The sequence below is a fragment of the Lissotriton helveticus genome, chromosome 6, assembly GCF_964261635.1.
Source record: "Lissotriton helveticus chromosome 6, aLisHel1.1, whole genome shotgun sequence".
NCBI classification, from domain to species: Eukaryota; Metazoa; Chordata; class Amphibia; order Caudata; family Salamandridae; genus Lissotriton; species Lissotriton helveticus.
Genome location: NC_136067.1, coordinates 2,054,258,168 through 2,054,274,075, shown reverse-complemented (window position 1 = coordinate 2,054,274,075; position 15,908 = coordinate 2,054,258,168). Strand labels below are relative to the sequence as shown.

General features: G+C 48.5%; 1 protein-coding gene across 4 annotated transcripts in view; it reads right to left on the bottom strand.

The window, feature by feature from the left end:
• Nucleotides 1-15,908, bottom strand: part of LOC144763994 (low density lipoprotein receptor adapter protein 1-A-like) — a 266,279-nt gene that overhangs the window by 108,850 nt on the left and 141,521 nt on the right. The gene's annotated exons all lie outside the window — the stretch shown is intronic.

Sequence of the window (15,908 nt, the reverse complement as noted above, 5' to 3'; positions counted from 1 at the left end):
CTAAATAGACATATATGGCTGTAATAAGGGTCTGTGTGTGACTGAGCAGTATGGCCGGCTCCTGCGACGCCTCCTGTCACGGCTCAGACACGACCGCATCAAGCCTGAGGCCACAAGATGGCTGCGCAGCCGCAGACACGCGCTCAGACTGAGGTCACGTAAAGGTCACGCACGGAATACCTGCCTAGCTCGACTCTCATTGGAGCACGCGCAGCGTCCGAGCGTCGGCCGCCATCACAGGAGACCACCGCAGTGAGGCACGCGGGCCCGAGGACAGCGTCACGTGCCACCCGCACACACCGGGCAGGGCACGAGGGAGCGCGCGCGGGGCACCGCTGGACACAAGGACTCAGACAAGGGCCCCTTTCACCAGGAGAGGCCAGCCTTCCTACAGCCAGGCCCGAGTGCAGGGCGGCACAAGGGCGCCATTCTTGACACCCACAGCGCGAGGGGGCGCGCGGGGCAACAATAGGAGCGGCACGTGCCAGCCTCAGCCTTGGATGAGGGGCGAGGGGCTGGGCGTGCCCCTCGCCCTCCAGTGATGGCACGCACCGAGGGAACCAACAACCCTGTAATGTGGGATCCTCCGTCTACAGTGAGGGGCGCTTCTAGGCGCTCCTGGCTGTGGGAGATAAGACCGCGGGGCTGAACTAAGTTGTTTTGTCAAGATCACCCAGTGGGTCTATGCGAGGATCTGCGAATAACTCGAACATTTTAAGAATTACATTAATTTAATTCCACCTCCCTGTATTATTTTGTTTATTATTTAGGCGTTTTGATATAGCGCAAACTTTGTCCGAAGGTGTCAGAGCGCTTTACAACAGAACCAGGTACATTACACAGTGCATGAATAATATAAAATATACGAAACAAACTCTAAACTCACATAAGAACAGTAGTAAGCACAAATGTCTACTACAGATATTAGCAGTTGGTTACATATATACAAGCAAATTCACTCAATATCACATTTTAAGATGAATTGAAGCGATTATAAATATAAATTACATATGTACAAAGCATGATCTTCTTGCCATTACTGGGGTTCTTGCAGTGCATGTTCAGCCAAGCCTTCGGGGTGCTGTTGCACTCACTGGCGGGCGGTGGTCTAGGGCCTGGAGGGATCCTCGAGCTGGTGATGTCCCCCACGCCCATTGTCCCGGTTGACTCAACAACTCCAAGGCAGCATCAGAGATCCCCGGGGGCCTGCAGGGTGTCAACGGGGGTACAGAAGTTCACTTTAGTGTTGCTGAACCCAGCACACGGACTGGGGTTGAGGGTAGCCTAGTGGGACGGTCTGCAAGGATGTCCAAGTCATAGGGGGCGGCAGGCTCACCCTTGGCACCGATTCGGTGCCTCCACATCAGTCGCAGTAGTCTAACTGCTACCGGTCGGCTGGGCACAGCAGGGCATCATCAGTGGACCCGGGCCACACAGCCAGAGATCAGCAGCAGCCTCCCAAACACCAGATGGTGCACAGCAGTCTCCCTTGCACCAGTCACTGGGCATGGTGGAACACAGCGGACCGGGCACTACACGTCGGGCAAGCCCGGGCCACAAAGCACACAACCCTCCTGCTGGAGTGGGCTTCACTACCAAGATGGTGAACTCCCACGCTTCTCCTCTCTGTTGTTGCTGTGCGGTCTCACCGTGTTGCCCCGTACCACGATCCTGGGCTCCACTGTCCTCCATGGGAGATCCAGCTATCGCCTTCCTCCACTCCCGAACACGCAGGGCCAAATAACAGCACATTTGGGCCCATGAAGCCATGGCAAGCACAAGTTCTGGCTAGGAGTCGGGACTGTGGAGAAAAGGGAGGGTAAGAGGTAAATGAGAGGGTGGGCAGAAGAGGGCACAAAGACACGAGGAAGGGTAGAAGAGATTAAGTAAAATGACCAAAATTTATAAAGCGCAACAAATGCCCATGGGCGCTCTAGTCTTGCTGTGCCGCTCGGTAGGAGCTGCTGGTAAAGCTCCCAGTTATACTGTGTCCTCCTACAAAATAAACAGCTAGGTTTTTAGAGCCTTTCTGCGACACTGAGGACAACAGTAAGGGCAGAAGAGGCCAATGAGAACAACAGAGAGTGTAGGAGAGGGTACCAAGGACAAGGAGGGTAAGAGAAATATGAGAGGGAGAGCAGAAGATAGCACTGAGGTCAAGCAGAAGGGCAGGAGAGTGCAATGAGGACAAGAGGAAGGGTCGGAGAAGGGGGCAGGAATGGCACAGGACAAGGGGAAGGGTAGAAAAGGGCACATATGAGAAGAGGGAGGATAGGAGAGTACACAGAGGACAAGAGGAAGGGTAGAAGAGGTCACAGAGGACAAGAGGGAGGGTACGAGCGGGCGGGCCCAGAGGCCAGGAGGGAGCAGAGCAGGAAAGGTAGAAGAGGGCTGGGAGGACAGAGGAGGGCATATAGGACAGCGAAGACAAGAGGGAGGGTAGGAGAGAGTGCACTGAGGGCAAGAGAGAGAGTAGGGGAGGGTACTCAGGATGAGGAGGAAGGTCGGAGAGGGCACCAGGGAAAAGAGGGGGGCTAAGAGGAATGTGAGAAGGAGGTCAGAAGAGGGCACAGGGGACACAGAGGACAAAAGAGGCGGTAGGAGAGCACACAGAGGACAAGAAAGAAGACAGGACAAGGTGCCAAGAGACAGGGCAGAAGAGGGCACCAGGTACAAGAGGGACTAACGCGAAAGGGAGGGCAGAGGATGCCATAAAATGATACAGGGGACACCATGGACAAGAGGAAGGGTAGGAAAGGGCACAGAGGACAAGAGGTAGGGTGGAAACGGGTATGGTGGAAAGGAGAGGGTACAGAGGAGAAGACAGGGTAAGCGAGGGCACAGGATAGAAGAGTGATGGCAGGAGAGAGTGCACAGGGGACAAGACGGAATGTAATAGAGAGCACAGAGGACAAGGAGGGCCAGAGATGCAATTATTTGGGGTAGGTCAGAGTTGACTGTACGGTGAGGAGTAGCGCTCCTTGAAGAGCTGACGTCTGCGTTTTTCTTAACTGTAGGAGAGTCTGTGCTGATCTGATGTCAATAGGGATGCTGTCCTGGATCACGAGAACGTAAACTGAGAAGGCCTGCCTTTTGTTTGTTTTTTCCATCTTGCACGGTTTGGTCTCCAGTTTGATGATTTCCAGGCTCCTGGTTGGGCACGAACCCCTAGATGTGGGTAGTTTGTTTGTGAGATACGCTGGGGTTTTGTTGTTGAGGGATTTGTAGTGATGCCGCTCGTCTTGAAGATGACCTAGGCCTGAAGGGGGAGCTTGTGGAGGTCTTTAACATACGTGTGATATCGCTGAATTTCTTCAAGCCCTTGAAGAGCCGTGCTGCAGTATGTAGGGTACCTTGCAGGGGTGGGTGGGGGGTGCTGGGAAGACCACTAGGCATGGGATTACCTCTGTTCAGATGGAAGAGGACTAGGGCTTGCAGAGTTGTTGTGCAGTCATCCTCCGAGACAAACAGGCTCACTTTTTGGGTTTCGCCTGCCGAAGGCTGCGCTCTGCGCAGCTCTTCAGCGCAGGTGAAATCCTATGTCGTCAATAAGGACTCCTGGAACGTCCCCCGGCTCTCATTGGTTAGCTCCATAAATGGAGGCTAGCCATTGAGTGCCGGATCTGTCCATCAAGGCTGGACCAGATTCGGGGGCGTTCCGGAGATTTTTTCCCAGGGCGGAGTTACGTTTTTTCCCGTTCCCTCCCCTTTCACTGAAAGTGAATTCAGATGCGCTGTCCATTCCCGCCCCCTCCGTGTGCCTTTCCGCCCCCCTTGCTGTCCTGTGCACGTTTCCCGCCGTCCGTGTCCTCTCCCGCCCCCTCCCGCCGTCCGTGTCCTCTCCCGCCCCCCTCCCGCCGTTCGTGTCCTCTCCCGCCCCCTCCCGCCGTCCGTGTCCTCTCCCGCCCCCTCCCGCCGTCCGTGTCCTCTCCCGCCCTCCTCCCGCCGTCCGTGTCCTCCCCCGCCCTCCAGGGCAAAGCTTCGGGCCGGAAAGCGCCCCTATGGCTGCGAGCAAAGTTCCAGGGACTGCTCTTCCGACTGGGCTGCTACATTCAGAGCAACTGCGGCAAATTCCTGGCGGTGGGTCTTCTCATCTTTGGCGCTTTCGCCGTCGGATTACGGGCCGCCAACGTGGAGGAGCTCTGGGTGGAAGGTAAGATGTGACCCTTGTTACAACATCCTATTAACAGCTCACAGACAGGCCTTCATTGCGGGTGTAAAATATCTTGCTTAAAGGCGAAAGTGAACGTCATAACGGAAAATATTCTATCCATATGGATTATAACAACATTAGTCATTGATATTTTTGTTTTTTTGAGCGTGCTGTTGCTCTTTGCGAAAGTTTGCAGAGTTGCCATCTACCTCATTATCAGCAGCAACGTCTATTACAAGTAAATGGTTGTTTATCCGGCACTTTGCATGCCGGGACTCGTAGTTTGGAAGTTCCTGTGCCAACGTGATTTTTTAAGTCCGAACATGCAAAGTGGTGAAGGTAAAAGTAGGTGACCATAAAAAGGTGCACGCGATGACACGGCGAGTCTCAGTTTGTTGCGCAACAGAAGATTTTGCACTAGGTAAACAAACGGCCTGCAGCCGAGGGCCCTTCTCATCTGACTGAACGCCTCCTCGTGCCACACAGAATGCTTACCGAGGTCGGGTGCTTACGCCTTGCACTTTTCTCCCCCGCCAGGGGAGGGGGCAGACACAGTGGCCATATGATCTGTGGGTCCGGCGGTATCGGGGTGCTGACTCGAATCTAGGGTGCGCCAGGAATAACAAGCGTGAAGGGGGCCGGGAGAGAAGGGGCAGGGTCTTAACCAGTGCGGGGAGGACCCAGACCTACAGCGGCCTCACGACGGGGGGAGAAACCGGGAGCTGAGACCCCAGGACCGGGGAGAACCGGAGCCCCCCTGCCTGCTGGGACTGCAGCCAGCGGCACAGTGGAAAACCAGGAGGGGACAAGCTTTAGGTGAGATGGGGTGGAGCCTCTGGCTGGGGGGTGGAGGGGTTGAGTGGCATCTGTAGGGGGAGGGATAACTGACCCCGAGATCCCGTCACCCTGGCCCCCAGAAGCCTGCCCTGAGACCAAGCTTCCAAGACCGCCGGGTCAGGCTCTCCCTAAACACTGCTCGAGCAGCTCCCCATTGCTTCTAAGCACTATATGCCCACTAGACAAATGACGAGGAAAAATCATGTACCTGGACCCTGGGAGTAGAATATAAAGGAGAAGAAGGGTGTCTGCTAGAAAACTGAACACATTGCTGCTGGTGAACCTTACAAGTATATACATGGCACAAGGAGAGAGAGAGCACCAACAGGTTTTCATCCTTTCTGCCATTAAAGTGGTTGTCACTCTGGCAAGATGGTTTGTACCATGACCTCATCGCTGTAATGTAGAGGTCTCAATAAAAGGCAGCTCGCTGTTCCTTTCTTCTGAGGTCGATAAACGGAGTACTGTTAAATGAGCTGTTAACAGCATCTGTTATTTACCGTGCTAAGAGAAGGCAGAGGTGTAGTTTGAAGCGCTATATAAAAAGCCCATATTATTCAGCATGACGTTGGTGATTCGTGTTTGTATGTTGATTTATTAGTTCTTCCAATGTGTGTAATGGTAGGACTAATCAACATTTTAGTGCGTTTCCTGAGAGACAATTAGCATTTCCCTTAAATGCCAAACAGGTGAGATCAGTTGGTCGTGCATTTTTAGGTTTGAGGATGTTTGGAAGGTTATGGTGTTTATTTTGTACTGTGTAATTTTTGTCTTTAAGTATTGACTACTTATTCATTTGTACTCAAGGCTGGTGCTACTTTTAAGCAATTGGAGACGGCTGCCTTATGGTCCCTCCGCAAATATCCATAGAGTGCTGTAAATGGTCTTAAAAATGTACCTCTCGCTGATGGACACGCAGCACCCAAACAGCAAAATGTAAATTTGCCTGGGCTCTTACACTGAAACTGTTTGTAGTGTTTGATACTCCCCCTCGTTGTGCTTGCCTTCCTGCCCCCCCTCGTTGTGCTTGCTTTCCTGCCCCCCCTGGTTGTGCTTGCTTTCCTGCCCCCCTGGTTGTGCTTGCTTTCCTGCCCCCCCTGGTTGTGCTTGCTCTCCGCTCCGTCCGTAGGGTACAATAGTTCTCACATTTGCGAGATATTGAGCTATTGGCAATGTAAATGACAATGCCATTTATTTATCTGTTTTCAAAACCAGCACATAAATATAAATTTTGTCATTTACAATGCCAATAGCTCTAACTTCTCCAAAGGCGAAACCGTTGCATTGTAAATGCTTGTTTTCATATGGGAGAGATGGAACCAAGCTGTCTTGGTCTTCCTTGTAATGTGTTGCTTGAATGAGAGATCTGTGTTGGGGCTGAGGCCCACAGGTTTTGTATGGTCTGTCAGCGCGGGAGTGAAGCCTGGTAGGCTTTTGATGGAGGGCCAGAATGGAGTCTGGAGTTGATCTGGTGCTGTTGACAGACAGGAAGAATTAGATTTTGGTGGACATTATATTCAGAAGGTTAGTTGACATCCACGATTGCATGAGTATAGGCCAGGCATTGAACATCTGTATGTCAGTGGGTGAGGAGAAGGCACAGAGGAAAGCATTACAATTACAACAGGGAAAGCAGGAATTATTACAGAATGTCATAAGAAAAGTGCTATGCCGGCCATGAGTTAAGGCAAATTTGCGTAATGCATAAATCTTACAGGAGGATGACCAGAGGGAGGGTTTTAGAGTTTGTAATGGCAGATGTCAAGGAGAGGACGGAATGGATATTACAAAAGGAGATTAACAGAGAGAGCAAGTGAAGGCCACAAGCACAAGATGAATATAAGCATGCCAGAAGAGGCAGCAAGAAAAGAGCTGTGAGACAGAATAAGCTTTCGAGACAGAGAACTGGGCCGGAATCAGTGAGCAAGACAGACTGGAGTCGGCAACAGAGACAAAGGACTGGAGACGTCATCAGAGACAAAGAACTGAAGTCGGCACCAGAAACAAAGAACTGGAGTCGGCATCAGAGACAAAGAACTGGAGTCGTCATCAGAGACAAAGAACTGGAGTCGTCACCAGAGACAAAGAACTGGAGTCGGCACCAGAGACGAGGAACTGGAGTCGTCATCAGAGACGAGGAACTGGAGTCGTCATCAGAGACAAAGAACTGGAGTCGTCATCAGAGACAAAGAACTGGAGTCGTCATCAGAGACAAAGAACTGGAGTCGGCACCAGAGACAAAGAACTGGAGTCATCAGAGACAAAGAACTGGAGTCATCAGAGACAAAGAACTGGAGTCGTCATCAGAGACAAAGAACTGGAGTCGTCATCAGAGACAGTAGAGACAAAGAACTGGAGTCGTCATCAGAGAGAGTAGAGACAAAGAACTGGAGTCGTCATCAGAGACAGTAGAGACAAAGAACTGGAGTCGTCATCAGAGACAGTAGAGAAAAAGAACTGGAGTCGTCATCAGAGACAGTAGAGACAAAGAACTGGAGTCGTCATCAGAGACAAAGAACTGGAGTCGTCATCAGAGACAGTAGAGAAAAAGAACTGGAGTCGTCATCAGAGACAGTAGAGAAAAAGAACTGGAGTCGTCATCAGAGACAGTAGAGAAAAAGAACTGGAGTCGTCATCAGAGAAAAAGAACTGGAGTCGTCATCAGAGACAGTAGAGACAAAGAACTGGAGTCGTCATCAGAGACAGTAGAGACAAAGAACTGGAGTCGTCATCAGAGACAGTAGAGAAAAAGAACTGGAGTCGTCATCAGAGACAGTAGAGAAAAAGAACTGGAGTCGTCATCAGAGACAGTAGAGAAAAAGAACTGGAGTCGTCATCAGAGACAGTAGAGAAAAAGAACTGGAGTCGTCATCAGAGACAGTAGAGACAAAGAACTGGAGTCGTCATCAGAGACAGTAGAGACAAAGAACTGGAGTCGTCATCAGAGACAGAGAAAAAGAACTGGAGTCGTCATCAGAGACAGTAGAGACAAAGAACTGGAGTCGTCATCAGAGACAGTAGAGACAAAGAACTGGAGTCGTCATCAGAGACACTGGAGTCATCATCAGAGACAAAGAACTGGAGTCGTCATCAGAGACACTGGAGTCATCATCAGAGACAAAGAACTGGAGTCGTTATCAGAGACAAAGAACTGGAGTCGTCGTCAGAGACAAAGAACTGGAGTCGTCGTCAGAGACAAAGAACTGGAGTCGTCATCAGAGACAAAGAACTGGAGTCGTCATCAGAGACAAAGAACTGGAGTCGTCATCAGAGACAAAGAACTGGAGTCGTCATCAGAGACAAAGAACTGGAGTCGTCATCAGAGACAAAGAACTGGAGTCGTCACCAGAGACAAAGAACTGGAGTCGTCACCAGAGACAAAGAACTGGAGTCGTCATCAGAGACAAAGAACTGGAGTCGTCATCAGAGACAAAGAACTGGAGTCGTCATCAGAGACAAAGAACTGGAGTCGTCACCAGAGACAAAGAACTGGAGTCGTCACCAGAGACAAAGAACTGGAGTCGTCATCAGAGACACTGGAGTCATCATCAGAGACAAAGAACTGGAGTCGTCATCAGAGACACTGGAGTCATCATCAGAGACAAAGAACTGGAGTCATCATCAGAGACAAAGAACTGGAGTCGTCATCAGAGACAAAGAACTGGAGTCGTCATCAGAGACAAAGAACTGGAGTCGTCATCAGAGACAAAGAACTGGAGTCGTCATCAGAGACAAAGGACTGGAGACGTCACCAGAGACAAAGAACTGGAGTCGTCATCAGAGACAAAGAACTGGAGTCGTCATCAGAGACAAAGGACTGGAGTCGTCATCAGAGACAAAGGACTGGAGTCGGCACCAGAGACAAAGAACTGGTGTCGTCACCAGAGACAAAGAACTGGAGTCGTCATCAGAGACAAAGAACTGGAGTCGTCATCAGAGACAAAGAACTGGAGTCGTCATCAGAGACAAAGAACTGGAGTCGTCATCAGAGACAAAGAACTGGAGTCGTCATCAGAGACAAAGAACTGGAGTCGTCATCAGAGACAAAGGACTGGAGTCGGCACCAGAGAGAAAGAACTGGAGTCGTCATCAGAGACAAAGAACTGGAGTCGTCATCAGAGACAAAGAACTGGAGTCGTCATCAGAGACAAAGAACTGGAGTCGTCATCAGAGACAAAGAACTGGAGTCGTCATCAGAGACAAAGGACTGGAGTCGGCACCAGAGAGAAAGAACTGGAGTCGGCACCAGAGACAAAGAACTGGAGTCGTCATCAGAGACAAAGAACTGGAGTCATCAGAGACAAAGAACTGGAGTCGTCATCAGAGACAAAGAACTGGAGTCGTCATCAGAGACAGTAGAGACAAAGAACTGGAGTCGTCATCAGAGACAGTAGAGACAAAGAACTGGAGTCGTCATCAGAGACAGTAGAGACAAAGAACTGGAGTCGTCATCAGAGACAGTAGAGACAAAGAACTGGAGTCGTCATCAGAGACAGTAGAGACAAAGAACTGGAGTCGTCATCAGAGACAAAGAACTGGAGTCGGCACCAGAGACAAAGAACTGGAGTCGTCATCAGAGACAAAGAACTGGAGTCGTCATCAGAGACAAAGAACTGGAGTCGTCATCAGAGACAAAGAACTGGAGTCGTCATCAGAGACAAAGAACTGGAGTCGTCATCAGAGACAAAGAACTGGAGTCATCAGAGACAAAGAACTGGAGTCATCAGAGACAAAGAACTGGAGTCGTCATCAGAGACAAAGAACTGGAGTCGTCATCAGAGACAGTAGAGACAAAGAACTGGAGTCGTCATCAGAGACAAAGAACTGGAGTCGTCATCAGAGACAGTAGAGACAAAGAACTGGAGTCGTCATCAGAGACAGTAGAGACAAAGAACTGGAGTCGTCATCAGAGACAGTAGAGAAAAAGAACTGGAGTCGTCATCAGAGACAGTAGAGACAAAGAACTGGAGTCGTCATCAGAGACAGTAGAGAAAAAGAACTGGAGTCGTCATCAGAGACAGTAGAGTCGTCATCAGAGACAGTAGAGAAAAAGAACTGGAGTCGTCATCAGAGACAGTAGAGACAAAGAACTGGAGTCGTCATCAGAGACAGTAGAGAAAAAGAACTGGAGTCGTCATCAGAGACAGTAGAGACAAAGAACTGGAGTCGTCATCAGAGACAAAGAACTGGAGTCGTCATCAGAGACAAAGAACTGGAGTCGTCATCAGAGACAAAGGACTGGAGTCGGCACCAGAGACAAAGAACTGGAGTCGTCATCAGAGACAAAGAACTGGAGTCGTCATCAGAGACAAAGAACTGGAGTCGGCACCAGAGACAAAGAACTGGAGTCGTCATCAGAGACAAAGAACTGGAGTCGTCATCAGAGACAAAGAACTGGAGTCGTCATCAGAGACACTGGAGTCATCATCAGAGACAAAGAACTGGAGTCGTCATCAGAGACAGTAGAGAAAAAGAACTGGAGTCGTCATCAGAGACAAAGAACTGGAGTCGTCATCAGAGACAAAGAACTGGAGTCGTCATCAGAGACAAAGGACTGGAGTCGGCACCAGAGACAAAGAACTGGAGTCGGCACCAGAGACAAAGAACTGGAGTCGTCATCAGAGACAAAGAACTGGAGTCGGCACCAGAGACAAAGAACTGGAGTCGGCACCAGAGACAAAGAACTGGAGTCGGCACCAGAGACAAAGAACTGGAGTCGGCACCAGAGACAAAGAACTGGAGTCGTCACCAGAGACAAAGAACTGGAGTCGTCATCAGAGACAAAGAACTGGAGTCGTCACCAGAGACAAAGAACTGGAGTCGTCACCAGAGACAAAGAACTGGAGTCGTCACCAGAGACAAAGAACTGGAGTCGTCACCAGAGACAAAGAACTGGAGTCGGCACCAGAGACAAAGAACTGGAGTCGTCATCAGAGACAAAGTAATGGAGTCGTCATCAGAGACAAAGAACTGGAGTCGGCATCAGAGACAAAGAACTGGAGTCGTCATCAGAGACAAAGTAATGGAGTCGTCATCAGAGACAAAGAACTGGAGTCGTCATCAGAGACAAAGAACTGGAGTCGTCATCAGAGACAAAGTAATGGAGTCGTCATCAGAGACAAAGAACTGGAGTCGTCATCAGAGACAAAGAACTGGAGTCGTCATCAGAGACAAAGAACTGGAGTCGGCACCAGAGACAAAGTAATGGAGTCGGCACCAGAGACAAACTAATGGAGTCGTCATCAGAGACAAAGAACTGGAGTCGGCATCAGAGACAAAGTAATGGGCCAAATCAGTGACAGCGAGAACTGGCCCAGAATCTGAGACAGAAGAGTGAGCCGGAATCAGTGTCTGAGAGCGACACATGGGCCAGAATCAGCATAAGAAACAAAATACGGAATCAGTGACAAAGACCTGATAGAGACAAAGGACTGGACCGGAAACGGCCCCAGTTAAGCGCAATAATGGACACTGTGCCACCGGAGTGACTCATGCACTGGCACAATATGGGCACAAAGCTAAGCTGCAGGAAGAGGTGGTAAGACGATGCCGAAGACAGATGTGCGCCAGCTGCTGGTTAAAGGGAGCCGCTGGCGCAGCTGTCAGATCCAGTTTGATGCCAACATAGACTGGTGCAGGATCGAAGCCCTTTGCAGATAAGCAGCTTGGAGCAGACTTTATCCGTTGCAGCTCATTTACAAAAAAAAACTAACATTTTTTAATCGTCTTCCTTTGCCCAGAGGATGAACAATATATGTGGTGGGTTTTTTTATTATTTGTTTTTTACTTTTCAATGTGACTTGAAGCTGTCTGGGCACAGAAGGCAGCGCTATAATTAACGCTCCCTACAGAACACCGCTCTCCGCCTGCACGGGCATCCTGTTGATTTCTGAATGCCATCCTCTTTCTGGAGGAAGCAGAAGGGGTGGGTGGGGGGGAAGACCCGACTGCTGATCGGTTTGCAGCACGCTATGGGTACAGGCAGCCCTGGGGCTGGTAAAGCACGTGACAGCTCCTAGCCGGGGGCTCCATCAGATCATACCATCCGGCCAGTCTGAGCCCCGCCTGCGTCATATCCGTGCAATGATGACAATATTCAAGGAGCCATTGAATATTCCAGCCGAGGAGACCTCTGCAATGTCCCAGGGGCTGCATAATTCGTGTCCAGGCAGCGATGCTTCTCAATACAAACCTTTCTAATAAATCCCTTGTAATATGCAAACACATGTCTAGTCAGATAAACGCCGCCCCTTCTGCGCCACTTTTAGAGCCCTGGGAGTATCAGGATGTACATTTTTAAAAATCACCAACTAGTATCAGAAAATACATGTTTAGAGTGACATTATGTTCCTACTTCACTGGAGCATTCTGATACTACCGAAAAAACAAGCTGGCCACACAGCAATACACCTGGAGGGTCAGAGAGCTTTAATATGGGGAAGGTTTCATCCTAGCCAGCTTGTGTTTCCTACCTACCACCCACCAATGCCTGCAGGGACAACCTGGACCACTGTCCACAACAACCCCAAGTCATAGCATGACTGGACTGGTCTAAGCTGACGCGCCATCGTCATCAGTCGCGCCCGCAGAGATCCTTAAGATCAGGCAGGGCATCTTTTGCTCCTCCCGACAAATAGGCTTTGAGTCTTTTCTTTATTCTGTTTATAAATAAACAAACCAACCAAATCAGCAACCTCCTCCTTACACCCTCTGACTTCTGTCAGTATAATAGACAGACTACTTCAGCAAGTTGACTTAGATTTCCACACATCTCTCAACTTCCTTCGGCATCCTTTTTTAAGCTTTGCAGATGACACCGAACTCATAAATCTCTTCAATGGTGAACAGGTTTATACCCAAGCTTATGTTCAAGACTGTAAGATCTTGGTAGCCAGCTGGGTGACTAGCAACTCACTTTGGCTAAGCCCATCTAAAACTGAAGTTCTAATTCTAGGTGGCTTACACTAATCTTTGGTCTCACTCTTGGTGGCCCACCTTTCTGGGTCCAGCTCCTAAGCCTCTGAAAAAAGTGTGTCGTTTTGGTTTCCTCTCAAAACCTTGAAGAAAATCCCCCAGCTCCCCTTTCAGTGTTGCAAAGTAACCTGCTGTATATATTGATCTCCTCAAATACTTATTGGAAAAAAAAGTCAATTGATCCAGAATGCGTCAGAGAGGAATAGTTTGGGCCCGACTCATCAAATATCAATCTCGAATCATCTCGGTGATCTCCAGTGGATCTGTCACCCAACACATAACGTTTCCATGACAGTGTGTACCATCAAGCTATGCGGGAATCGGGACCAGTTTCCCTCCAAACTCAATTTCAGAGGTATGCTTCCCTCCATGAATCCCGCTCTGCTATTTTGTATTTTAACAACAGTCCTTTGAAAAACACATACATAACAGGAAATCAAATATAGGCCAAAATGGGCACTATATTCCGCAATGTCCAGCCAAACACCGAATTTTAAATCAGATAAATAAATGTATCAATTTGCAAGAGCAACAAACAATAGAGTGGGACGCAGTCCTGCATCCAATACAGAAAACAAAGAACAAATACATACAGACAGTAAGATTTTCAGGTAAAAGACAATGGAGGCTTTGATTTGATTAGAAAATTTGACAAGCTATCCATAATAGTATCCACATTAATATTACACAACGTGTGAAACTATTTCATAGGTCGACGACGTTTCGATCCCTTTCAAAAGTATAATGGAATCATCATCAGTACGGTTCAATTACATGCCTGAGTATGAAGACACTGCCTAAGAACAGCGTAGGCTCTAATATTACACATCCGGTAAAGGCGATAAAACCCAAATGGGACAGGGGTGCCTTGGCTCAGCGAGGAGCCGCTAATTGAAGTAACAAAGCAACGTCAGATTGCTGTGTTGGGTACGCCGTGTATGAAGTTTCACAATGTTGCTAGCGGCTGGTATAATAACCAAATGAAGCAGATGCGGTTGTTTCGGTCTTGGCGGTGTCAGAGGGATGGGCGGCGGTGGCCAAATCTGAGGTTCCGCGTGCGCGATGGCGGGAATCTGCTACGTCACACATTTTAAAACCTCCATCATCCAATACCTCCAAGGCTGAGCACATGCCCTTTCCCATGGTTTTTCCACAGTTTGGAATGGTCTTTATCTTTGTCAGAGAAGTGAATTAAACCATCCCTGAAAATCTGAGGTGACCGACCAGAAAAAGAGAATTCACTACAGGTACCTGATGGAAGTGTTTTATAACTGCATGTAGACAGAATAGTGCAAACATGACGAACGTTTCTGCATATTAAAATATCTTAATGCCAATATTCCCAGTTGCCAACTGACCCAATGTCATGCTTGACAACTTCAGACAGTTTTTAGTGTAATTAAATGTATGCATCATACTTGCCCTGTAATAAAAGCAACACATTGTAAAAACATGGTGAAAAACATTTTATGCATTTTTAGCAGCAAGCAGTACAACCATTGTTAGATGTTGATTTCTTTAAAGTTAGGAAAACAATGAAAAAAAGTGAAATTAATAAACAAGGAGTAGCAAATAGTGATTGATTTGCGTTAGGTGTCCCCTTGTTGGCTTTGTCATTGATAGATTTGTCATGGATTTTGTGTAAAATATTTTTGTTGGAGAACCTGCCGGGTCTCATCAATCTAAAAAAAAATAGTGGGTAAAAGCAAAAATATTTTTGGTCTCAAAAAGCACATATTGGCATAGTAGTATGTGGCAATGAAGGGAACTACTTTGTGAGTGGATGTGCTTCTTGTGAAAAGGTCAAACACCATCACAGTGAATGTAGCCAATGGCTGTAGTAGGCTGCCCACCACCCCATACTGTAGTGGGCAGAGGAAAACTGAATAGCACACAACAGACCAATGGATTTATAAGGCGGGATGGAAAATAAATCATAATACCTTGGTTAAAGTCAGACCCAAAAAAATACACACTGATAACTGCAACAACTAAATAAATTATATGAGATTAAATACTCCCAACAGTATATCACAGATCAGTGATCATGGACGAATTTGGGCACAGGCAGAGATCCTTTAAGAGGTCACCTTAAGAGGTCACAGAACTCCCAGGTAACTTCCTTTATCCTTTCTAACATGTTATAATATGTGGGGGCTTGTGGTACCCTGTAGCAAGCTGGTACCAAACAGCCACGTGGTTGCTACTATTTAAATGTCAAATGCATGAGTGCTTCCCAGCATGGGAATGTTAACAGCCCAGATGTGGAGTGGAAGTGAATCAAGATCACTTTCCATCACTCCCTACTCAGATCTTTGATTTCTCATTTTGTACTTTCTTCCCGCCCCTCTAGCATTCTTCACATTTAATATGGTCTAGCTCGGCTTCGGCGGAATGTAGCATCCAGGCAGATGTGACAGTGGTCAGATACCACTGTCACATCTGCCTGGATGCCACATTCATGTGCGGAGTCAGAGCAGGAAGTCAAAAGGCTTTGCACAAGCCTCAGGCCAGGTGATTGCCTTGTTGACCCATCTCCAGAAATATTCTGTCCACAGTCTTCCCCGGTACTAATAACCTAATTGAGCCAGTGGGAAGAGTTAGCGGAAGACATGCTGGATTGTCACATTAGAAGGTCTTCTTTTGAGAGGAGGACTATGGACTGACCTCCCTCCCTATGCCAGGTCGACACATTGTCCCTCCTCCAGCAGGCAAGGTCAAAGTGGAGGCAAGGAGGGACCTCCTAGCCAAGAAGGGTGGCAAGCAGTGCTATGACATAACTACCCACTTGACAAACACTGTTACAAGCAGAAAGCGACATACATTCTTATTACAGCCATGCTGTGACATCATAACAAGCCTATAATAGTAAAGAAACTACAGCAGCATCTAGGGAGGTTAGGAACTCCCACTAATATTTACAGTGTGGCATACAACTGTCTTT